The sequence below is a fragment of the Felis catus genome, chromosome C1 (genome assembly GCF_018350175.1).
Source record: "Felis catus isolate Fca126 chromosome C1, F.catus_Fca126_mat1.0, whole genome shotgun sequence".
NCBI lineage: Eukaryota > Metazoa > Chordata > Mammalia > Carnivora > Felidae > Felis > Felis catus.
In genome coordinates, this window is record NC_058375.1 from 163,708,208 (window position 1) to 163,733,418 (window position 25,211).

Consider the following 25,211-nt stretch of genomic DNA (forward strand, 5'->3'; position numbering starts at 1 on the left):
GCCAGGCAGTTGACAACTCTGCCTTAGGCTTCACTTTCCTGCTTGTGCAGACCCTCCAAGTCAGCCAGAGATGAGTGGTTAGGGCCTTCTCAGGTTATTCCTAAGCATGTGCCCAGTCCTATACTTGTACATGGACTTCTAGATTCCCAGGAATACGTTGGAGCTTTACAAACCCTAATGACATTTCATTGCCCTTTTAAGTGTCCGTGAAGGAGGATTGGCTCAGATTCCACTGCCTATCTCTTTGCTCCTACTTTTCTTCTTCTTCTTACTTTCATGGTTTAGCATTATCTCCTCAGCCTCAATTTGTCACAGTGGGACTGGCTCTGCTCTCTGTGGGATTTAAATTCCAGACGGCCTCTTTCTTCTTCTGGACCTCATGCCCAGCAGAAATCTTCCAGCTGTGGTGTTTGTCAATAGTTTGGTTATTTAGAAAACATGTGGCTCCATTGTTAGCCCCCTTGAGGCTGAATATGCACAACTAGACCAATTTGTATTGGGAAGTATTAATCTTGTCTGGCAATGCTGGGCATACATAGGATCCTTTTCTCTCTCCATTTCCTGATTCTCCTATGCTCCTAAGCTATTTATCGCATCAAAAACTATTTAAAAAAACTTTCACACTGCTTCTAGTATTCTTTTGCCTGCTTCGATCTGTATGTAAACTTTGTTATTTTGTGTGTGTGTGCTGTGCCTTCAAAAATGCAAAGCACCACCTCCAGCCTTCCTTTACTTTCACGAATCATTTTCTAGAAGTTGAAGTCTCAAAATTCACATCAGTGAAAGTGGACAGAAGGACACCAGTTGACTTAAAAAGTGGCATCCATTTAATGAAGGGATGGCTGCTGAGTGTTTTGATTGGTGTAGTTTTTTAGTTTCTCAGCCACGGGGCAGACAGATGGAGAGGAATATATTATTTCCCTATTTACCTTTTTGATGGCAGGTGTCATTGGTTTTCAGCTGCATAGCACTGCCAGTCCTCAGTTTTGTTTTTCATTGTAGCATCATTGGTGGTGGTGGGGCGGGGGGAGGCACAGTGCTGAGAATATTATTCCCACATGCTGGAAATAATAATCACTATCTTTCCTAACATTTGGGAAGTATTATAAAGTTTAGTCATTTTTTTTTTTGGTCTCTTTATGGGTAATCTTAGAGAAATCTTGGGAGAAGCCAGAGCAGAACCGAAGCCATTTTAAATGAAAGTCAAGCAGACAGATCCAGATTTCTAAGGGCAAAATCTTGTTTTCTTGGTTGTGGTCCGGGGGGTTTGTTATGTTCTCAAATTTTAAAGATTCTTATTATCTATGCACACTCAGCCTTCAACTCTCCTTATGTATAGGACTCCCAAGGATGCTCGACGTGGGAAAAGCTTTAGCAGTTAACTTTTTGAGAAAAATTTTGAAAAAGTAAACTTGGGAGTCTAAGAACAAAGTCTGAAATTTTCTTGTGAATTTTTACATCATGGGCGTCACCAGCTGGTGATGTTTAAACTCTTTCACAACTGGTAGGCACGAATGTCAGAATGAGTGGGCGGAATGGACGTTGGGCAGAATGTCTGGACAGGGACCTGGGGCCCCGATGCGCCAGGCATTTATTTTTTCATTGCTGGACATTTTCCTATGAATAAAAGAGGATTATGATATGTGCCCTTTTTTCTTTACTTCGCAGAGAGAACTCCGAAATGACACTCAGGAAAAACAATTCATTTTACCGTCCTTCGGAGAAAAGCCCGCTGAAGAAATTCTGGGCGTTGTGCTTGGCACGCGCCTGGCGCCTGCCGGAGCCAGTGCAGTCAAAACCAGCCGCGACGATCATCACGGTGATGTCGCTGCACTTGCTAATATACTTTTCAGCCGGAGTTAATAAGCAAAGCGGTAGTCCGGATATTACCATTCATCTCCTTCTGGAAAATATTGCCAACGCCTCTCGATGAACTGAGGGGTGACCCAGGCAAACAGTCCTTTCACGTGTTGCCTGGTTTACGCCCAGCCCCCCCTCACTGCCTAGTTTTCACCCCCACCACCGTGCCGGGCAGACGACACCATTAATATGCAACTTTGGGAAACCGTCTCCAGGCCCAGGCGAACACATCGCCAAAAGCAACTCCTCAAATGGTGGTGCGCGGGCCTCGGGGAATCCGTCGGCTTCTGTGTGCTCCTTCTCAGCCTTCCCCGTTCGCCTACAGTCTAACCGCCCGTATGGGCAATCATAGCCCTTCATTGTCCAGTCCCATCATTACAATATTGTTATCATCTGAGCGGGAGTCTGACACTTTCTCTAAGACCTTTCCAATAACCCCTTTACTAGGCTTCAGTACCAAACCATTCAGGGCAAATCTCTGCTTTGTGCTTGTCAGCCTTAATAGACTGGATGTCACTTGAGCCTGTAAAAAGTGCCTGCTCCTCAGCTGTCAGTCAGTCCTGGCGGTGTCAGCGGAGAGCGTGGCTGGAGCTGGCTGGATTAGAGGGTAGTTACGTTAGCTGTCAGATTACTGACAGCCTGACACCCACACTTCCAACTTCCTCTTACTGTATTTGGTTTCTGTTGAGCTCTCTGGACCTTTCTTAAGGTGGATCCCTCTGTTGGAAACGGGTCATAATTTGGCCAGCGTCTTCTGAAGTTGGGCTCTTTTCTCCCCCGTGAGGATCTGTAGCAAGCTTCTCATTTTAAGCATCTCTCACATGGCGGTGAATATTTTTAACCCCGTTGCGGCAAAACGTCGCCGCCTTACACTTTCCAAGTTATGGAAACTCCGTGGGCGGGCATACGTGGGCGTTTCAATTTTATCATGTTAATTAGTCAAAGAAATAGAACTCCCGACTGAAATGTGCCTTCTTATCCCCTCCTCGTCTGCAATCTTTTCATCCTCCTCTTCGATCGCACCTTTGTTTGACCCTTTGTGCTAGGCAGGAAGCTCCGTGAGAGAGAGAGAGAGAGTGTGTGTGTGTGTGTGTGTGTGTGTGTGTGTGCACGCGCACGCATGTGTTAGAAGGTGTGGGTGTATATGGAACTGTTGACTTATCTACGAATGTGGATATATATTCATACTTAATGAAAGGCAGTCAGCTAACGGCTGAGGCAGGAAGAACAAATTGGCAACTCTCCAAACCATGCCTTCGTTCATATTCACCTTGAATGCAGCCAATTAGCGAATGAAGTCTCTCCCTCCTTCCTCTTCTCCTTCTTTTAATTTTTCATTCACTCCTTTCTTTTTCTCTCTCTCTCTTCCCCTCCTTTATTCCTTCCCACACTTGTTAAGTGTTTACTATCTTGCGGTCTCCACACTGCGCGCGGGGCAAACAACAGCAAATGTGCCTACACCCTTGTCACAAGTTCACAGCTGCCTGTTCACATTCCTCAGGTATGTTTGAATTTCACAGGCTTTTCTTTCTGACCAGGGAGGCGAGATTAATTAACACTTTCATTTACTTAGGCAATAATCAAGGCTGATTTGCTTTTATTAAACCAGGCTTTAGGACCAGAAATGCAACTTTTGCACAATCTTGACTTTGCTTACTGTTTTACCCTGCTACAGAATGAAACCTGAGTCTGCATTCTGAGAGCAGCTTCTAGAACACACAGGCCCATGCACATTGGACGCTGTGTGATTCTAGGGGCGAGAAAGCACTAGGCTTCAGAGAACCGACCTGTACTGGGAGAGTTACTTCCTCTTGTTGAACCTCAGTTATCTTTTTTAAAAATGGGGATGATGATGCTTATCTGCCAACCTCATAAGCTTGGCCTATAGGCCATACGTAACTGACCATCTATATGAAAGCCCTTTCTAAACTGCAAGGCGCCACAACAGTGCATTGTGATCATAGTATTACTCGATCCGGTTATGTACAGAGTTGATATCGGCCTTAGCTTATTTAGACCCTTTTACTTATTCTTATTTCCTTGGCCACACATATTTGGCTTTTATTTTTCTATCACATAACCACAGGGCTGAAAAAAATACTCCCCCAGGGGCGCCTGGGTGGCGCAGTCGGTTAAGCGTCCGACTTCAGCCAGGTCACGATCTCGCGGTCCGTGAGTTCTGGCCCCGCATCGGGCCCTGGGCTGATGGCTCGGAGCCTGGAGCCTGTTTCTGATTCTGTGTCTCCCTCTCTCTCTCTGCCCCTCCCCCGTTCATGCTCTGTCTCTCTCTGTTCCAAAAATAAATAAAAAACGTTGAAAAAAAAATTTAAAAAAAAATACTCCCCTGTAAAAATAATCGATTACGTATTATTAAACTTACGAACTCACACTCAAATCAGGAGCCTTTAGTGGTCCTCCCCGGTCCTTACCGTGCTTTTAACAGTGTTGTGGCTTTTGAAGGCCATTGTTGTTTTCAATGAGCCCAGCAAAATGGTTCGAATTAAAATGAGTCCGTATCTACCTCAATTGCTAGGAAGCTGCATACTGCTTACAAGTCCAGAAACTTGACAGGATAAAGTTCAAACCAGAGGCTAAAAAAAATGTAGTAAACATAGTAGAAAGGCAGGGGGTAGAAGAGTGGTACAAGAGCGTTATGGTTTCAGTGCCAAGGCCAAAGACATATTTTTTCCAGCACTTCCTCCCCATTCCAAAAAAAAATTTTTTTTAAATAAAAAGACCCTTATATTTCACCCAATTAAATGTTGGAAAACAGCCTTTCAATATTATTTACAAGCATCCAGAAGTTTTAAACTCAACAACTCTCCCACCTTCTTTCTCGCTTTTGCTCTAACACGCATTCTTTATGCTGTGTGCAGGTGGGGTCTGTCTACCCTGGGCCACAATCACCACGGCTCCCATTATTCAACCCATGGGGTGAAAAACATCACATCTAACAAACAATAAGTGGGCTGTGCAAATGTTTCGTTTGCAAACCGAGGGTTCTGGCCCCCTTCTCGTTGAACTTGCCAGGCAAGGATTCCGTTCCACGTCAGCACATTTCAGTGCTTGTCCAACCCAGTTCCTTCCTGAGCAACGCTCAGGAATGAAGGCCTGCAATTTCCAAGGTGGCTGTCACCGGTAAGGGCTCACCGGTGGCCCCAAAGCTGAGAAAGGTCGCTGACTGATGGAGAGAAAGAACTGCCAGCCTAGCATGGCGCCATACTTAGCGGAGGGAACAGACCGGCCAGCTTTTAGTAAGACCCTCCACCTTATTTTCCACCCGAAAGTACAAAGCGTGTTCTCCCTACCTCCTCTTCATCTCTGCTGCAGGCTAAATTCCAAAGCGCAAAACTCCTAAGACCGTACTTGTGGACCATGCAGCCAGTGTAGGCCTAGGTATGTGGCCTTGAACCTCGGTTTCCTTATCTGTAAGAGAGAGAGAGAGTTATATTTATAAGACTTACACTGGATTAAATGGGATGATTCATGTAAATTTGGCATGGTGACTGGCACACAGTAGGTGCCTAACAAATGGCGGTTATTATTACCATTAGTATTACAACTTCTCTTTGTGTTCTCGTTTCGTTTCTTATTTTTTTTTTAATGTTTTTATTCGTTTTTGAGAGACTGAGACAGAGCCCGAGTGGGGGAAGGGCAGAGAGAGAGGGAGACACAGAATCCGAAGAGGCTCCAGGCTCCGAGCTGTCAGCACGGAGCCCGACGCGGGGCTCGAACTCACGAACCGCGAGATCATGACCTGAGCCGAAGTCCGACGCTTAACCGACCGAGCCACCCAGGCGCCCCGGTTCTCGTTTTGACATAGGCCGAGCTCCCCGAGCCTCCGTGGAAAGTTGAAGAAACCTTCAAGATGTTAGTCTTAGGCCTACCTGACCCTGTGCAATGATACGTTTCTAGTCATTCACTCGTTCATTCGTCCTCGCGTTTATTTCGTTCATTCATTTAACAAATATCGAAAGGTCTGCGGGGTGCCAGGCACCCGGCCAGATGAAGAGTCACAGAGATAAACATTCCTTGCCCTCCGGGGATTCCCGGTCAAGAGGAGTAGGCAGAGATATCACCATTCCGAGGAATGTAACCACAGCTGTAACAGAAGTATGGAAATGTGGCGCCAGGAGCATTTAGGAAGAGGCATTTTCTTCTTCTAGAAACATTAGACAAGGCTTCCGAGGAAGGACACCTCTGAGGTGAGTCTGCGATTACTCTGCTGAGTAGAACAGGGAAACGCATTTTAGGAAATATGCCAAGACGGGACCAGACTGGGACCAGGTGTGTGTCTGGAGCGGGAGGGAGGGGCGTGGAGCCGTGGGAGAGCCGCAGCCACCGTGCTGGGGGGGGACAGCAACACGCAGGTCCACTGACGGAGCCTCGTACCCAGGGCTTTCCTCAGCGTTTAGGGATCTGTTGACAATTTTGAATACGGGAATGGCAGGGTCGGATTGCATTCCAGAAACACCATGCTGGATGCGGGGTGAAGGGCATATCCGTGCCAAGAGTACCGCCCAGCAGGGAGATAACAAAGGCCAGAGACAGGGAAAATGGAGAGGAAGGAATGAATCCGGAGGCATGGAGGAAGAGGGGGAGGACACCGCCTGGCTTTTGGAGAGCCGGGGCCTCAGGAGTAAAAGGAAGCAGGGGCTCACGGGGGTTTCGGATTTCACTCAGGTGACCCCAGAGAGAGTGAAGCCTTCACCAGGTATGATGGAGGACCTGGCTTAGAGGGAGAACCAAAGGATGAGGACAGGCGGGGCCCCAGGAGAGAGGAGTTTGTAGTCTGGGGCAGGTGAAGTATGAGGCGTCCATGGGATATTTAGAGAATACGTTCAATAACGACGTGATGCGTTAAGTGAGAGCCCGGGAGGAAGATGAGGGCATTTCTAGAGTGGGCTTGGCGGTTGAGGCCACAGCTGTGGAGGAGGTTGGAAGGAGACGGTAGCTGAAGAGGGCACTAGACAAGGACCGGGATGGAACCCCTGAGGCTCCAGTGTTAGGGATGAAGGAAGGAAGGGGGCCCTGGGCAGAGCCCAAGAAGAGCTGGGAAAGCAGAGTGCTGGAGAAGCCACATGGATGGTGGTGAAGGTGAGGGCGGAAGGGTGGCCATTTGCATCTCGGAGAGAAGTTTGGGAGGCTGAAGGTCTTCGGGGTGGAAGATGACCAGCAGCCCTGGTGAGAGGAAGTGCCAGGACTTCCAAGGGGTAACAGGAGGCTGGGGAGAGGGGTCAGAAACCAGGGGAGGGTATTACAAGCTTGTGGGGGTGGAGTGGGCAGGACAGGCTGAGCATGAGAGGCAGAGGACTGGCCCCGAAGGGCCATCAGTTTCCTGCCTTATGGTTAAAGTCTCACCTCTCTGCATCGTGCCTTATTTTTCTTACCACAAACTTGATTGCAGCCTGGAAATCTTTAGGCCTGTTTCTTTACCCCTTTAAGTACGTTTCTTTTCCAACATACATAATAAATTGAGAGAATTAGCATTTGTCATCCCCGAGAATCCCAGGTGGCTCCAAAAGAGTCCCGAGTAGCTTCGGTTACATATCTTTTCGTTCGGAAACCGCTCCTTTCAAACTGATTGCATCACTGCCTCCCGGAAAACCCGACAGGTATGCTACTCCCCTCGCCTAACCCCGCTTTCTTCCTCGCAGCAGGCAGGAGTGACAAGCTGCCTGGAACCGGCAGCTGAGACACCCAGAGACCCGGTGTCTTTGAACAGCATCTAACGCTCCCTTCCCCAAACTGCACGAGCGCCTGCCTGGGCTGAGCAGCAAGGAGAGACATCTGTGATATCTGATGACAATCATCTCTGATTAGACTGTCACTACCCAGCACAGGCGAGCCGGGGCCACAGCTAATTAGCTATGTGAGGCCAGCTCTCTGTTTACTGGAACCGTACTAACAAGTTGCAGCTTTTCCAATGCAGAGGAGTCACTGCACATATGCCAGCCGGGAACCCTTCACTCCAGCAGTTTAGGGACAGGGCTGCTACTTCTTTGGTACACAAAAACCGTGAAACGTTAATGTCTCTGTGCCGCGAGCCGCTCTTAGTCCATGTTTCCACCTTCCGCAAGCTGTCACTTCAAGAGAAAGTAGCAGCATAAACTGCTTGATAGAATCCGACATTATCCTAAGTGGGCTTGTACTTTTAAGTAGACATCTCTTAACTTCCCGGTTTTCCGTGGTGCCTGGCCTGTGTCAGGGAATCGGTTAGGTCTGAGAAACGTAGCTACGACTGGCCCTTCTCATTTGAGCTAAAAAGTGAAAGAACCGGGTGAAGAACTAGATACTTCATGGAAATTAAAGACACAAGCTCTTTCTTATCCCCTTGGGGATTGGTAGGGGTCGATTGTTCATGAACATAATGCATGTAAGGATGTATTTCCAGTTGTTGCTATGGAACCAGTACAGCTGGAATTACTCTCAAAATGTTTTTCTGAGCTTTTTTAAACCTAAGCGAAAGTGTCCGTGTAAGTTCTCATTTGCCCATTGCAAGGGTTTCTCCGATAACTTCAAGAGATTATATGCTATTCTGTAGCTTACGTTTCCTTTAGAAACAAGTGCGTCTAAGTCATAACAAACGTAGGGGGCAGAAGACTCGAGTATTTTGCAAAGTTAATGAAAATTAGCAATACCGCTCTTTGGATTGCTGTCAGAAGCCCAAACCCTTGCAAATAGATGCATTTTTTCACATGACGTATCTACAACCTACTCTTAACAGTCGCTAATTTCAGGTCAGAATAAGATCAGTGTTTTGCTGAATTCTTACTCTCTTTGCCTTAGAACCAGTTTGTTCAGAGACTTTCTGAAAACAGAATTTCAGCATAATTCGGAAAGCCTGTATGTTGTTATATAAGTGGATGACTGTGGGCTCTTAACGTTTGAAATTGATGAATAGTTTTACTCATTTTCTGATGAAAACTATAGATTATGCTCTTGAAAATACATATACCACAGTACAAAATGCAATCTGCTGGGAATATAAATATTTTCAATAAAGTCTATTATGGATGCGGCATTTACTTTTGGCGCTGTTTAAAATTTATGTATTTACATTTATCATCAAAAGCACATTTCGGGATGGGTTTAGACAAATCTCTGTATTTAAAATTCAAAAAAAATGTCTTAGGCTTGTTCATTCATTCTGTTTATGTCCGTAATTTAAAACAAGCAAACTTTTTCTCTTAATGAAAGTGTGTGTGTGTGTGTGTGTGTGTGTGCGTGTGTGCGTGTGTGTTTTAACTTTAAACAAAATTCCCTCTCCAGGTGGAAAGTTGATTACCAATCTTTGGTCTGGAGGTAAATTTTACAGCTGTTTTAAACCCATGAAAGTGGGTCTTATATTAGAAGTGCTGACACAACCTATCCACAATGTATGGACATGAACTATACCGCTGTAATAAGCAGTTATTATGTATGTGTAAAAATAATGAGAGGCCGTGTCTGAAGAGAGTTAATGTAAAATGCTAAGCAATTATAGTTGGTTACACAGTATAGGTTAATATTCCTTCATCTAGCTGCACTTTTTTCTTCTTTTGTCCTCCAGAACTCCTAATGAAAATTTGAGACCTGACTGTAATGATAAGCAGCCATTCACACGTCCTCTGTGTCAAGGCTGTTGCATTAATGCTTCCCTTCATATAACATTTTGCATAGCCTAAAGCATCTATTAAAATCCTTTGTAAAATTCATGAAACAAAAGTGGTGGGTTGAGTCTAGGGGGAGAGAAAGTAAGCTGCTTATTAGCAAAAAGTCAAAAACACAGGGCCAATTACAGATCCGAACAAGCAGGGCTAAGGACCAGCATGGGGAGTAATTCTTTCTCCAGCCCAATGGGCTCAAGCGAGGGGCAGGTTGGGTGAAAATACAGCAACAGTCAGAGCAGTAATTAAACGGAGATGTTTGCAGTTAGAAACAGCTCTATAACAACGCAAGGAAATGCTCAACTAACACCATTGTCTGGCCTCACAAAGATGCTAAATTGGAAGGATTTAGGGTTGCTCCCTGAAGAAGAGACTGGAGGTAGTGAAGAGGGGCAGGGGCTCAGGAGATATGTAAAGAATCTGTTTGGTATTTCAAATGTTATAAATTAGATTTTTAAAAGAGAGACAGAGAGAGGGAGAGAGAGAGAGCCCGCGCCTTCCTACCGACCCAGCCAACATAAAACCGAATAAACCACAATAAGATTGCCCTTTTTCTGTTATAAACTTGGCATTAAGCCTGTCATGTTCAATGACAGCCTACTAGGCCTCATGCTTTACCCTTTGGAATTTGAAAGATTGGCAGGTGTCATGATTTCCTTAACATAAAAGACCTTGCAGATAATGTTCACCATGCACATTTATACGTCCATAACTCCACTTTCTGCGTTTCACTATCACTGGACGAGCTTTCCAGACAGGCTGGTGGTGCGGGGGGCTCCCCAGAAGTATATCTGGCCCGAGGACAGTGTTTACTGCCAGAGGAGCTTGCGGTCGAGGCCGTACTTTTACGATTTGCCTTAGCAGTCTAAACATGCGCCATTTACAATAATGAGCTGCTTTGTAGAAAGCGGCTCTCTGAGAGCATTGTTACTTTTCTTTGCAATGCTGAATGCAACTAGAATGGCTCTCCTCTGACTTAATGCTAGAAACAGGGTCCCATTTAAACAATAATCCCCTCTCTTTCTCTTTGCAACCGCCCATCCCAGCCAGATTCTTCCAGTAACTCCAAGAGGAAAAAAAAAAAAAAAATCAACATTGAGGGAAACACAAATCCCTTATTGAAGGCTGAGAGTTCTATTTCAACTGGCATCACCTAATGGCACCTGTTTGTTACCATCCAATATCACTTTAAAATAAACGAGTGAGTCTTTTCGGAGGAATCAGTGGCCAGAATGAGAATCTGGCTCTTTTTTCCAATCCAAAGAGAGAGAATGAATACAAGTGCTAACCGTTTAACACAATAAGTTTCAAGTGAGAAATTCAGTAAATCTGTCCCCACACATCATAAGCTTTTCAGTATAGACAAAATTAAACACATGAAAAGAGACAGTAATACAACAACCCCCATGTACTCATCACCCAGCTTCAACCAATATCACCTCATGCTTATGACCAATCTGGTTTCATCTGTATTTCCACTCACTCCCCACCTTGTACTGTTTTGAAGTAAACCCTAAGTATTATTTCATTTATCAGACCTGTAAACATTCCAGCAGGAATCTCTAAAAGATAAGAATTCTTTGGTATTTTTTTTAATAGGTCAAGGAAATAGTTGAACCTCACTGCCTTTAAGACTTGTGTGGATATGTTTTCCCATGAGCTGCATTTCTCTAAATAATACCATTCTACCACGTGTTGAAAATATAAAGAACAATTCAAGAGCATTGCTAATCTCTGGTTTGTTTCAGAGGAGAGTTTTTCTCACTTATTTCGGGGGTACAGGTAGCCAACTTTGCTTCTGTGAGCTATTGTATTATTACTTGTAAATGATCACTTTTGGCATTCAAATATAATTATTTGCTTCAAGGTATCTATCTTCGTGGAAATCGGTTCCACAAAAAGTTTGATTCAAAAGGATATACTGACCTCTTGCTATATGCCAAGCTCTGTTAGATACAGGAAGAAAAGAAATGGCCAGGCTAGGAATGAAAGATACATGAAATAGACCCATTCCTCTCACAATGACCTCCAAACTTGTTGGACATCTTACAGGGATCATGTTACTTAATTGCTTTTTACAGTGCTAAATAATGCTAAATAAAGAAGAGTTGTTTTTTTTTTTTTAAGAATGGCAAAAACTTGCCATTTCCAGCCCTTATACCATTGTTGTTTCCTTAATTGTCCCAAAAGATAAATCTGCTACTCAGATGTGAACCTTGATGTACTCCCTACTCATTAGTAGAGAAGGCTACCCAAGCCTTGCAAAGACAAATACATTTACTCATAAACTGTAAACATACAAAAGTGAATTACTGTATTTGTAAAAACTTCTATGCAGATTTTTTTCATTAAAGAAAACGTTTCTCTCCTTTGGTTTCTTACGTTTATATTCTCAGTAATTAGCCGGAAAACACAACAACTTTTAAATGGCAACGTTTTACCTCTGATTTTCTTAGAAAATCAAAGGGGGGGGTTGACTTGGTTATTTGACATAGCAAAATGATGTAAGTTTCAAAGGCGTGGAAGATACTGATTCTTTTCAAAAGTTGTGTTGTAATATATAAACGACCATCTGGAACAGAAATTTGAGTTATGCATCATATTAAAATGAATACCCATGAATTTACCACCCAATTCAAAAACTACACTACGGCCAAAAACTTTGATAACTCCTGTGTGGCCCTACCTCACCTCCTGAGATGACCTCTATCCTGAACTTTGATTTTATACCGTTTCATAGATTTTTAAAAGCATAATTTTGCTACATATGTACAGATCACTACAGTTGTTTAGCTTTGCTTATTTGGGGGCTTTTGATCGCATCATGTGTAGTCTTTTGAAACTTTCTTTTCTACCAAACATTTTTTGCTCAAAGATTCATTCGTAATGTAGGTGCCTGTATGCCACCCACATTCCCTGCCTGCCTAATACTCCATTGTGCAAATATAACACAATTATTTATCCATTCCCATCAGTGGGCTCGGAGTGGTTTCAAGTGTCTCTGTTTGTTTGCTTTTTTTACAGATGCTGTTGCTAGGAACATTCTTGTCTTTGCCTCCCGGTGCACAAAGGCAAGACTTTCTCCAGCACTGAATTTTTTTTTTTCCCTCCTAAAAATCCCAAGAATGGCAGTGGGGGAATATACTGCTTCTCTTCCTGCTATTAAAGCTGTTTTACATCCCACTAATTAAATACGTTTCAAGTAAAAAAAGTATATAGTTTCTAAATTACAGTTTTTATGTAGGTAGGACAGTGGGATTATGACCAACAGCAGGCAGCTTCTGCATGGATTGACTCATGAAGCCCTGGAACTGGGAGAGTGAACCAAGATAGACGTGTCAGAGGTCTCTGCACAGAAGAACCCCCAAACCTGCTCGAGGCAACCATGCTGACAGCAACCTTTTGCTAGAAGTGGTTGGGTTAATAGGAAAAGAGCACGAAAGGAAATGAAGTCATTTCAAACCAAATGAATATGGGAATTTAATTCAGGCTACTTTTTTTTTTTTTTCCAAGAGAGCATCACAAACAAAACAAGGGGCGGGGGGGCGGGGGGGACCCCACATGGCTTCTATCTCTGGAAACGTAAATGAAAATGCATGTTGGGCAAGATATCTCGGAATTTTCTAAACTATTATCTCCCTATAGTTTCACTAACATGTTAACCTACTTAGAGCAATTAGTGCTTCATTAGTAAGGCTAACTAACTGTTGCCGGGCCCTGTAATGATTTGCCAGGCTTTCCAGATACAAGTGCATAATCAATGTTTTCCAATTACTTCTATAGTGCAACCACTATTTCAAATAAACTAGATAATAATACAAACCCATTACTGGAGCTGGAGTAGCAGAGGCATTTAATTGCAAGGCAGTTCTTCTCAGCTTTTAAAATTTTTCACACTAATGAAGTGTCATACAAAAAAGTTGTATTGATTTTTCCACCACATGGCTTCAACCACAAATATGTAATTATCCCTTTTATATCTAGCTAGGGGATTAAAATAATCTATAGTATATAGCCTTTACTTATCCCTGATGGGTTTGGTAGTACTTTTACCCTTTTCAAAATATGCAGCCCTTTGATGAATGAACTTTAGGCAAAATGTTGCTTTATCTGTTTCAAATCTTTGCTTTTTAAAGTCAGTTTGTGTGCAGGCATTAAAGTCTGAAATCTCCAGCTTCCAAAACCTCCTAAAGAACACATTCTGATATAATTTAATTTACCAAGAGCATCATAGATATTTTTCTCCATTAGAGAAATCAACATGGGTACATAGCACTGCGCATTAGCAGTACCCCCATTTGCATTTCACTATAGTTACATTTTTATTCATAGCTAACGTTTTATTAACTATGTTATATTTTTACACAAATAAAGTGGTCTTGGCATTAATTGGAGCCAAGTCTTTCCCAGGTCTTCAGAAAAAAAAAAAAAAAAAGGTAGGAATAATCCATTGGCATTAAATTTCTTATTTTCTCATCGCGGTTTGGTCAATAAAGGAGGAAAAAGTATTCTCTTTACAAAAACAGAAAGTCATTATAAGCATAAAATGAATTTTGCAGAGATCGAGAATTAATGCTGGGAGCATACGGCTTTTTAAAAATTAGCTTGTCTTTCTTGATCTTTTTACACATAAATTGGTCCCTTTCAACATTTTTGCTGAGAATTCTTTTGGTTACATTTTAACATTATTTCAATTATGGTCAGTGTAAAAATAGATTCAAAAGGGTAAAAAAAACACAGCTTAAATGTCTACAAGACCTTGTTCTTAACATTCATATGTCAAAAACTGTATCTCCCTATAGTTTCAATAACATGTTAACCTACCTACCACGCTTTTTCCCAGATGCAAGGATTTTCGCGATTTCCTGCCTTTCTGTGTTTTTGTCTTAAGGAAACATTCACAGTCAAATTAATACTCTATATTTCAGAGTCTGAAAATTCTGTCAAGGTGACTGTGGATATTAAAAAAATGTTATAAGTCAACACCGGAAAATCTTGAAGCAAAAATTTGGTGGCGTAGAGATATAAACTTATTTTTTTGTGTGACATTTTAAACCTAGGTGTTTCATGTTAACTTCAAAATGTTTCCAAGCAGAGCATTATGAACAAAGAACTGTCTAAAAAGAATTGCCTCATAGTAAGAAGAGCAAGCAAAAAATAAAAATCCTCAAAGTTACCATGTGTATGTAGATTTCCATATTTAGTACAGTATCTCTAATCTGTTTTGAAAACAGCCTTTTTATCAAAAATACCTTTCCATCTATCAATTTTCTATATAGAGCTATACTACTAAATTATGAGAGAAGCAAAATGTAAACAAATGTAATTTTCATTTTTATTCATTTATTTATCTTTAATGTCATTTTTAAATAAATGAAACGAATGGATTTAGAGGCTAGTTATGTACATATTTAGATATAACATCCATGCAAAATATCCTTCGTGGTAGAGATATCTGCAGAGAAAGAATAAAAGGTAAATGAAAAAATTGATAAAGTAGGGCAGCTTAGATACTATGGAGAGCTGCAGTTTATTTTTAAATTAATTCACACACAAAATGTTTTAATATTGATTTCTTAAAAAAAAAAAAAAAACATGCCCTTGAGATCTATTTCACACGATTCTTCCTATATGTAGGATTAGTTTCCTTGGCCTTCTGTGGTTTGCTTTTCTTATATTTTAAAACACTGATCTAATCGCCTTTAGGGATCCAGAGAAGCAGTGGTCGTGCCCATGCTAAAACTAAAACTGGCTGGGAGGTGAAATGCTCCTTCTATTGTAATAGACAACATTAGCTTCAATTCCTATTTTCACATGCTGTATACAATGTAGGAGCAGGCTGATGCGGTAGTATAGTACAAGCGAGAAATATGACTGTATTAAAAACAGATTATCATCAAGAATTGCGAGAAAGATAAAAAGTGAAATTTCTGTCAAGAGGGAAGAATGAGATGAGCTCCCCACTGTGGATTTCAACTCTCAAGTCCACAGATGACTGGTAGTGGTGTATGTTTCCAAGATACTAACCGCCATTACCTTGACCGTCGACACGAAGCGATCAGAGTCATATTTATTGATGAAACTCTCAGCTCCCAACCAGCTGCACTGAGTGTGCATCATACAGCTGTCACCAGGGCCGGGGCCCCACAACGACGTGCACTTGTGACATTTCCCTTTCATCATTTATGAAAACAAAAGATCTCGAAGTTTGTAGGGCACCAGAGTAATTTTAAAATCGTTTCCATGAATATTAGATCGTGGTCTGTAAAATATGCACTTTTCGGGCTTAGGGTTTTTAGGAGAATCAACTGCACACCAAATTAGAACCATAAACACGGTAGTTATTTCAAGGATTCTACTCCTCACGCGAGGGTTACAAGTACAACCAGCTATTTGGGGAGGTACTTAATTACCATGATGCCAGAGCATAATTCTTTTCATGATGTGCGATGGTCTCACCTACACGCGACGGCACAGGTGTCGTATAAGTTGAAGACCCTGAAAAGCCACTCAATTAGTTTACTTCTTCAAGGTAGTATTTTGCGTCTTTGACATCGTTTGGTAACTAGAAGATGCAGGATGATGCAAAACTAACAATAGTAAGCAAAGAGCAAAAGAACCGGAGGGTCTGGCGCCCACAGTGATATTAGATTTGATTGAACTAGTAAGTCAGTAATGACCTTGAACCGTAATTTAGGGAGAGGGTTCCTCAAGAAGAAGTTATGCCTGGATGAAGACGAGCAAATTATATAAAACTGTGAGATTTTTCACATGTAGGTATTTTTTACGAACAGAAGAACCGGGATACCTGACATAATGTGAATACATGCATTTTGGAATCGAATGACCTTTGCACTCAGGTTGGTCAGGTACGACCTTAACCTAGAAAAGAGCTTAGGAGGGAGTCTAGTCAATTGCTTGTTTGATTTTGTTGTTGCTTTGGTTTGGTTTTGTGGTAGGGAGGTGGAGGAGGAGGAGGAGGAGGAAGACGAGAGGAAGCATCGCTGGACAGAGGTGAGAAAGAAGTGTGGTTTTCGTCTCCTCATTCAAAGCTGCCTGGGATACCCACGGACCTACCTACGAAATATAACGTGGACTGTCACTATACGGCGACAAAATCACGTCCAATAGGAACATACTATTCATGTAGATCTAAAATCACTTGATTATTAAAATCGATTGTTATCTCCGTATCTTCTTGCATCATCTTTTCCAAACAGACACAGATCTGTGGTTTTCATTTTACCCACAGGGAAGCTCAGGTGGGGACGCGGTGAACGTTTGGGAAGCCAGTTATTTAAACGAAAGAGAAATCCGGCAAATGACTCTGAAGAGATTCAGGGCACGTGTAGCTACCTATTTGAAGGCTAGGATGCCTTCCCCAGCAAAGGCCTGAAGCCTTACTTGAGAGGAGAGACAGAGAGAAAAGACTGCCTTGCATTACGTGTATGGAAACTAGCACTAGGGTCTCCAGTTGATGGAAGCAGGTCTTCCCACTAACTGGCAGGTAGTCCAGAAAGCACTGGGATGACCCTTTCCCAGGTGCAAGATCAGAAAGCACGCCCCCACATCGCCTTTCCTCCCTGGTACTGGTATCTCTGGCAGGAAAGCACGCCCCGAATCCCGACACCCTGAGCCTAAGGCCACAGTTTTGATCTCACTGCCCCGCAAGCCCCACCTAGGTCAGGGTGCAGTTAAAGAAGTGCTTTTTGGACCTGAGTGTGAGCAGCTCAGGTCCCTACACCTGAGACACACCCCCGCGGGGGCCACCAGTCCCTGTATGACTCCTCGCAAGCCCCAGCTGCTGGAAGTCAGTGTGTCTGGAGGGATTACCTGTTCCAGATAAGGCTGAGAGTGAAAATAATTCCAAGGAGGGATGTTTTGCACCTGGAGGCCATGGACTTCGGAAGTTGGTCTCTTTTTCATCCACCCCCAAGGCTTCTATTAGCTTCCTCATCTATAAAATGAGCTTCGTGGAGATGATTTGAAGATTATTCGAGATGATGCTTTGCAAAGCACAGACCACAGTGGCTGGCATGTAGAAGGCCCTCAGTAAGTGATAGCTACTCTTGTTGTTCAGTGCACAAGATAGTAATGCACCTCTGAGTGTAGATGTGTATGCGTTTCTCTGAGTGAGTATATGTGTGTGCCTCTCATCCAAAGAAGAACTGGGAGAGAGAGGGGAGGGATAAGGAAGGTAAAGAAAGAAAGAAAAAAAGAAGACATGTAAAAAGTCTTGGCACCTGTCCCCTTCCACAAAGCGGGCATCACCTCAACCCCTCCCGTCCCACCCTTCAACTGTGGCACTAGTCCCTACAGGTTGGGGAGGTCCCATCCAATTTACGCTGTCAGTTCATTTTCCAGATCCCCCGTCCCTCCTTATTTGGATCTTACAGCGAAGAAGCCAGAGGAGCAGTGTTCCACGGGGGTTGAGATGAAGCCTGTCAGGCAGCATCAGAGCTGAAAATTACAGCTGATTAAAGGAATAAAAAAACCTCCAGGATCATTTGGTAGTCTGGAAATTGACAAGTTTAGGTGCTACCCCTTTAAATAGCTGCTTGGCCTCTCGGGCTCCGAGATGGAGCTTTTCCTGGAACCGTGTTTACGGCCCGGCCCGAGAAACAGAAAGGAGTGAACTCACAACCTTTAATGGAGCTTTAAAAGCTTTGTTTTCCCTCTCCAGTGTTTTTTAATCTTCAAAACAAAAGCCCTCGGAAACTCGCATCCGAGCAGAAACAGCACATCTTCCTAACCTAACCGAAGTAAAGCTCCCAAAGCCTCGGAGGCGGGCGGGCTGTGAATACTGCAGCTGCAGTCTATTTTCCAGGGGGGTGAAAAACGCTGCAAAGCCCCGTTTCCCTTCCTAAAAGGAGCATAGGAAACGATCTGCTCCGCGGTGGAAATAAAAATGTGAGGTTGGCACTTACCGGCGGTCACACTAATATAATGCCCTCTAAAAAGCCCGCGATCACCGTGTTCACAGCCATTAAACTTCAGGGATGCGGTGCAAGCTGGAGGTGACGCCGGCCTTCTGGAGCCTGCGCTGCGCGGCCTCAAATCTTCCCGCTCCTTACTGTGTTTTGTGTTTGCTGCTCTTTATGGGAGCGCACGTTTTTATTTTTTTATGGATGTTAAAACATTTATAACCGTACAAGGTCAACGCAGAAAGGCTTGCATCGAAACTGAACCGGCACAAGTAGCCACAAGGGATGGATTAAACCTAGAAGTTAGAGCGAACATCGCAGACGGGGGAGGGGGGGGGGGATGCCATTTCAGGACAAACGCCACCAAAATGGCAGCCCGACGAGGGCGGAGCCAGCAGACCTGAAAGGTGTCCTGGGGTCAGCCTGCGGGCGAGGTTCCCAGGCCCCACCCTGCTGACCTAGGGGGGTGCCCCCGTTCTGCCCCTTTCTAGGCTATTTCTGCCTCCCACCGCCCACCTCCCCGAGTCCTCCCCGGTGACCCCGTTCTCACCCTTCCTGTCACCCACGGCCTTTGGCTTGTCCTCCGGGCCCTGCCAGGACCCAGACTAGCAGCCTGTCTCAAAGACACATGGAACTTCATTCGGGGACATCTACCGTGAGTCTCCTAAAGTTTTGGGACACGGGTGCCAATTGATTGATCATTAAAGGATGAGGACAGGCGTTGCAATTTTCTCTTCAAACATCAGAGAGAATCAACTTGGAAACCAGCTGCAGAGGGTTCTCTCTGGTTCGCCTTCAACCTGTATTCCGTAGGGCCTCAGCTGTGGCAACTTCAGTGTCTTGGGGAAAATCCACAAACCCAGTGAGCTGACAAAGGGGGTTGTTTGGAACCGTGGGAATATAGTGAGCTGAAGAGCAGAAAGGAGGGCAGCCCTGTTTGATCCGCGGGGTCTCTAGAGCCGATGCATGGGAAGAAGGCTCTTGAGAAGGGCGGGAGTGTTTCCTGTCTCGGTTCTGTAACTTACCGCCTGTACAACCATGCACAGTTCCCTTGATCTCTCAGATCGCCAGTCTTCTCCTCTATAAAATGGGGAGGAGCCTACCCGCCCTGTTAGTGCCATTTACAGCACTGTGCGAACGTCAGGTTGTGTTAAACAGAAATAAGCAAACTTCTGGAAAGAGTACTGGTCCCCAGAGCAAAGACCAGCGTCCTAACATCTCTGCTTCTTCGCCGGTGGCGTTAACCTCTTTATCTCCATTGTGGTATCCGTGAAACGGAGTAATATGCCAGCCCCGCTGCTTTACAGAAGACAGACTAAAGCGTTATTGATGAAAATGCCAAATGCTGTACAAATGTGCGGTATTATAATTTCTACCACGCGCTGGAAACACTTCATAAAAATTTTCTCCTGATGTTGGAATCGGATCTCTTTAGGCATTGTTCTCTTTAAAACCTGATATTTTGGGGTGCCTGGGTGGCGCAGTCGGTTAAGCGTCCGACTTCAGCCAGGTCACGATCTCGCGGTCCGGGAGTTCGAGCCCCGCGTCGGGCTCTGGGCTGATGGCTCAGAGCCTGGAGCCTGTTTCCGATTCTGTGTCTCCCTCTCTCTCTGCCCCTCCCCCGTTCATGCTCTGTCTCTCTCTGTCCCAAAAATAAATAAACGTTGGAAAAAAAAAATTTAAAACCTGATATTTTGACCAACTAAATACATGCACATTTAACAGTCTCCTGACGATACATTTGGAGTCTCAAAATATCTAGTTATGCATTCACAGATTGCTCATCTCACAATGGCATATCCTCTGGTGGCCTTCCTTTCTTGATTAGTCACAGACTTCGGGGCAATGTCTAGACCATACCAACTGTTCATCTGAAGAGGAAGAAGTACTGATTTTTGCCTATGTCACTGGAAAACAATGAGCTTGACTGATGACGGCTACTAAAGCCGTTCATTCCGTGGATGGTCTTTTTTACTGAAAATAGAACTTGTGTGGCCCCCGAAAGATATCCCGAGACTGGACAAATACCCATACCTTGAGGAGGGAGTCAGTCTCGCCGGACAGAGGGACCCGCACACAGAGCAGACATTAAACATTTCTGTCATGTGTACAAGACCGGCCTTTTGCTGAATGTTTTTTAAAACTATAAACCACTTTCCGAAGGATAAATTTGTTTCAGCACCCATGATAATTATTGGCAGTATTCCTAAATCCTCAAACCTTTACCTGTTGCCCTGGAAGATACATATGGGATTGAGGATAATAATTTATGCCCAGCTTTTTTCCTCTTTTGACTTTAGTTTTGATATCACATCATGATTCAAAGCTTGGTGCACCATAAATTTTCTCCAAATGTGTAGTAATTCCTGGGTGCAGTCTAAAGTTATGATTCATTTATACTGGAGTGACAGCATAATACCTAGGTGTCAGAATCCATTAAAACTGTTCAATGTCTTCTGTTTATTTTTAGAACCAATTGAGACTTAACTGATGGTGAAAAATATACAGTCAAGTGTGTTTACTTCACCTTTACAAAGAATCCGTTATAGTCCCAATTAATTTGTTATTCCTGTCACAACAAGTACTAGATACTTCAAAACTGTCATTACTGTTTCTGCCTTTCTTTTGAGGGCTTGTGTTTATTTTTAACCCATTCCGAGGTATCTGCCTATTGTGAGCTAAGGATTTCTGTGTGTGTGTGTGTGTGTGTGTGTGTGTGTGTGTGTGTGTATGAGAGAGAAATCGAGAGAGAGAAATCAAGAGAGAGAGAGAAATCAAGAGAGAGAGAGAGAGAAACCAAGAGAGAGAGAGAGAAATCAAGAGAGAGAGAGAGAGAATAGTATATTCTCAGGACAACATAACCTGATACAGATTCTGCACTAGAAACCTTCTTCTTACTGCCAAAGTGAGGTGTTCTTTATCCTAACTTTAAAGATTGCTCTCAGAGAATATGGAGACTGAGTCCTGGTGTGCTAGATCAGAGAGGCAACAATGAAATTTGAGATATTCTAAACGTGATGGTCATTGACCTTGAGGCATTTTTTTGTTGCATAATATTGTCCTTTCTTACTTACTTCTGAACATTTTGCATATGTAGTTTCTGATGAGAAAGTCTACAGGACATGGAGAGGAGTGGCTGTTAGCTCTTTCAGGCAAAAATCAAGTCCTGTTCTCTATTCTTTGAAGCAATTACAATTTTTGGATTCTGAAAACATGAAAAAAAAAATACAAAAATGGGGTTTCACAACAAGCGTGAGAATCATCAGAACGTGCGTGCCCAAGACGATTCGCGTGACAAAAAAAAATTCCTGTCTGTACTCAAGCCAAAAATGACAAAACACCTAAAAGTAAATGAAGACATAGGTGTATGAGACAAACACCTACCCCTTACCTGTTACTGCCCCAGGAAGTTGATGGTTTACTGACATGTGATGATCAGAATTTGCTGTGATCACTCTATGGCGTGGAGCGCACCTGGGGGGAAGGGTGCTGTGAGGTTCCCAAGTGGGTGCTCAAGAGTCGGACGGTCTTGGTTCAAGCCTGGTTCCATTCCTGGCTTTGATTTGAGCTTGCTTAACTATGTGTCCTTGAATAGGTTATGGAATCTCTCTCAGTCTCGGAATTCTCTTCAAAAATGGGAATGAAAATATTTCTGAACTCTTAGGAGTTCAGTGAGGATTAACTAACCTAATTGGAAGGCCTCAGCATGATTCTGGGCATACGATAAATTGACAGTACGTATGTGTTGGTGACTAATGTAACTATTATTAATAGGAACACTTCCTGGGGGAAGTACAAGTCTAGGTGACCTCACCAGGAAAGGTTGGAAGACTGGGCCCGAACAAACCAACAGCCTCTGCTCTAAAAGACAAGCAAAAAAACTAGAGAGTCCTCTTAGTATGGAAGTGAGGGCGGGGACGCGGAGTGAACCAAATGTTGTGGGCTTAGAACAGGGGGCAGAGGCGCCTTCTGTGGGGACAGGGCGGGGAAGGTCCCCAAGGAGAGGTCAACAGGAAGAGGCGGCCCACTTTGAGGACCTACTTGCCCTGGTGATGGCCACCTTTCTGCTCCAGAGTGCACACAGCTTCAAACTTTTCCAGTGACTGTCCGCTAAGACAGATGTAATGCTGTCGTTACATCTGACTGAATCAGACAGGAGGGCAAGGAACTGACACCTGAGAACTTGTTCCAGGCAAGTCCATGTGTGCCTCAAACTCAGTTGACAAGCATTTATTAATGAGAATTTGCTTATGGCTCACTTCTTCCCTGAAAGAATTTGAGTGCCATAGTCTAAGCTCTTAAGAAAGGGACTTAAGCAAAGAGAGAATAGAGATGGAGGAAACGAGTGTAATCCCTAACATTTGTTATAGCTGAGTGTACAAATTTGGCTGTGAGCTTCCTGGTAACCAAGGCAAAAAGTGAGGCCGTTTGCCTTCTAAGAAAAGATATGACATAGCAATTCTTCCAGGAAGCCAAAGTACTTTGACAGAAAATTGTGGGAGCTATGCCATGCATAAGCAAATCTAGAGGGGCTATTTTTTTTCATTGACATATGATAAGAAAGCTGTCCCCTGTAAAGTATCTTTAAAAAATTTCCAACATTAAAAAAAAAATTTCCAATGTTCTCTCGGCCAAACTAAGGAGTCGAGAGAACTATTAATCCCAAGTTTAGAAAAGTAAAGGAGAGAATGTTTCTAGAATCAGCTAGAGAAGTCTGGGAGGTGAGGACTAGGGAGCTGAGGAAATAGACTCACGGTGTTGACAGAGTTGAGGAGAACTGTGGTTGTGGACCTCTTCCCCCACCCCCTCACGCCTATTGCCTACAACAGTAACAGAACTAAGAAAAGTCTGAAGAAAGACATAAAGGAGTTTCAAGTATAATAGAACATAAACTATTCAGCAATACGGCAGTTAGGGTCAATTCACATTGGCAACTGGAGAGCTCAACATGGGCACGGTGATCTAATAGTATAGTTTTTGATGATGATAGCTAGCTAAAGAGTATCGTAAGCTAGTAAGGAAACGAATTGCTTCCTGTTTTCCAAGAAGTTGTATTTACATGTAATCAGATAAGGGGGAGCAAGTTCCGTTTTTATTTTATGGTACTGAGTACCCCTGGATTTACTTCCCCAGTATTGATCATCAGTACCAAGGCCACTTTAGCTTCTCCGCCTCCACGCGTGGCTCTTGAGTTCAGGCTCCCAGAATGTCTGGCAAGCTCAGGGCTCGAACCCACCAACCATGAGATCATGACCTGTGCGGAAGTCAAGAGTTGGACGCTTAACCGACTGAGCCACCCAGGCGCCCCGGCAGTCATTACTTTGCATTGTAATCATTTATAAATATGTCTGGCTTTCTCACTTAAACTCTTTGAGAAGAGACAAAGATCTGAGTGCCTGATAAGTGTAGGTTCTTAAAAATATTGGTGTAATTCATAAAGGAGGTAGACTTGACCTAATGGTATTACAAACAAGCATGATATTGGGCATTGGAATTTGGCTTTTGGTTCACTGTGAAGACAGTGGGTATAAGTATCAAATACTTCCAATAGAGCTCTCCTAATCACGGGTGTCAGAGCTCATTAGCTGCAGAGAGTCCTCGGGGAAACTGACATAACCAAGACGACTTATTCTACAAGGATCAAGGAAAGAATTAACAGCACTTTTGTCTCTTCATTTCTTGTAGACTTCATATTTCAAAGAGATTACTTACAGCCATGTGACCTTGGGCAGATGTCTTAACTTTTCTGAGCGTCAACTTCCTTTCCCGTAAAATGGGGATAACTCGGGGCGCCTGGGTGGCGCAGTCGGTTAAGCGGCCGACTTCGGCTCAGGTCATGATCTCGCGGTCCGTGAGTTCGAGCCCCGCGTCGGGCTCTGGGCTGACAGCTCGGAGCCTGGAGCCTGTTTCCGATTCTGTGTCTCCCTCTCTCTGACCCTCCCCCGTTCACGCTCTGTCTCTCTCTGTCCCAAAAATAAATAAACGTTAAAAAAAATTAAAAAAATAATAATAAAAAAAAAATAATAAAATGGGGATAACTAGAGTATCTTTCTCATAGGATTCTGAGAATTAAATTATATAACATGTACAAAGTTCTTAAAACAATGCTGGCGCGTAGTTAGTGCAATAGACTGAATTGTGTCCCCCCCCCCAAATCCTATGTTGAAGCCCTAATCCCCAATGTGACTGTATTTGGAGATGGGGTCTGTAAAGAGGTAAAATTAAATGAGGTCATAAGGTAGGGCCCTGATGTGATGGGATTAGTGTCCTTATAAGAAGAGACACCAGAGAGTTCTCCCTCTTTCTCATTCTCTTTCTCTTTCTTTCTCTTTCTCTTTCTCTCGCTCTTTCTGTCATATGAGAACACAGTGAAGGCAGCCAACTATAAACCAGGGAGGCAGCTCTTGCCAGAAACCAAATGGGTTGGCATGACCTTGGCCTTTCTAGCTTCCAGCACTGTGAGCAATACATATTTCTGTTGGTTAGCGTAATTAACCAATCTGTGGTATTTTATTACAGCAGCCTAAGCAGACTAAGACAGTAAGCACTTAGTGAATGTTGATTACTACTGTTATTGTGATTTTTCTTATTTGATATTGTAAATCTCCCACCAAAAGGTTCTCAAGTTCTTCTTTTTTTTTTTTAATTTTTTTTCAACGTTTATTTATTTTTGGGACAGAGAGAGACAGAGCATGAACGGGGGAGGGGCAGAGAGAGAGGGAGACACAGCATCGGAAGCAGGCTCCAGGCTCTGAGCCATCCGCCCAGAGCCCGACGC

The 25,211-nt window shown here is 43.5% G+C and overlaps 1 long non-coding RNA gene across 1 annotated transcript in view; it reads right to left on the reverse strand.

Annotated features, from left to right (window-relative positions):
* The window catches only part of LOC111561873, a 451,344-nt gene that overhangs the window by 173,868 nt on the left and 252,265 nt on the right, over positions 1 to 25,211 (reverse strand). The window contains exon 4 of the long non-coding RNA XR_006583326.1: positions 5,169 to 5,286. This is a non-coding gene — a long non-coding RNA (uncharacterized LOC111561873). The remainder of the gene's footprint in view (positions 1 to 5,168; positions 5,287 to 25,211) is intronic.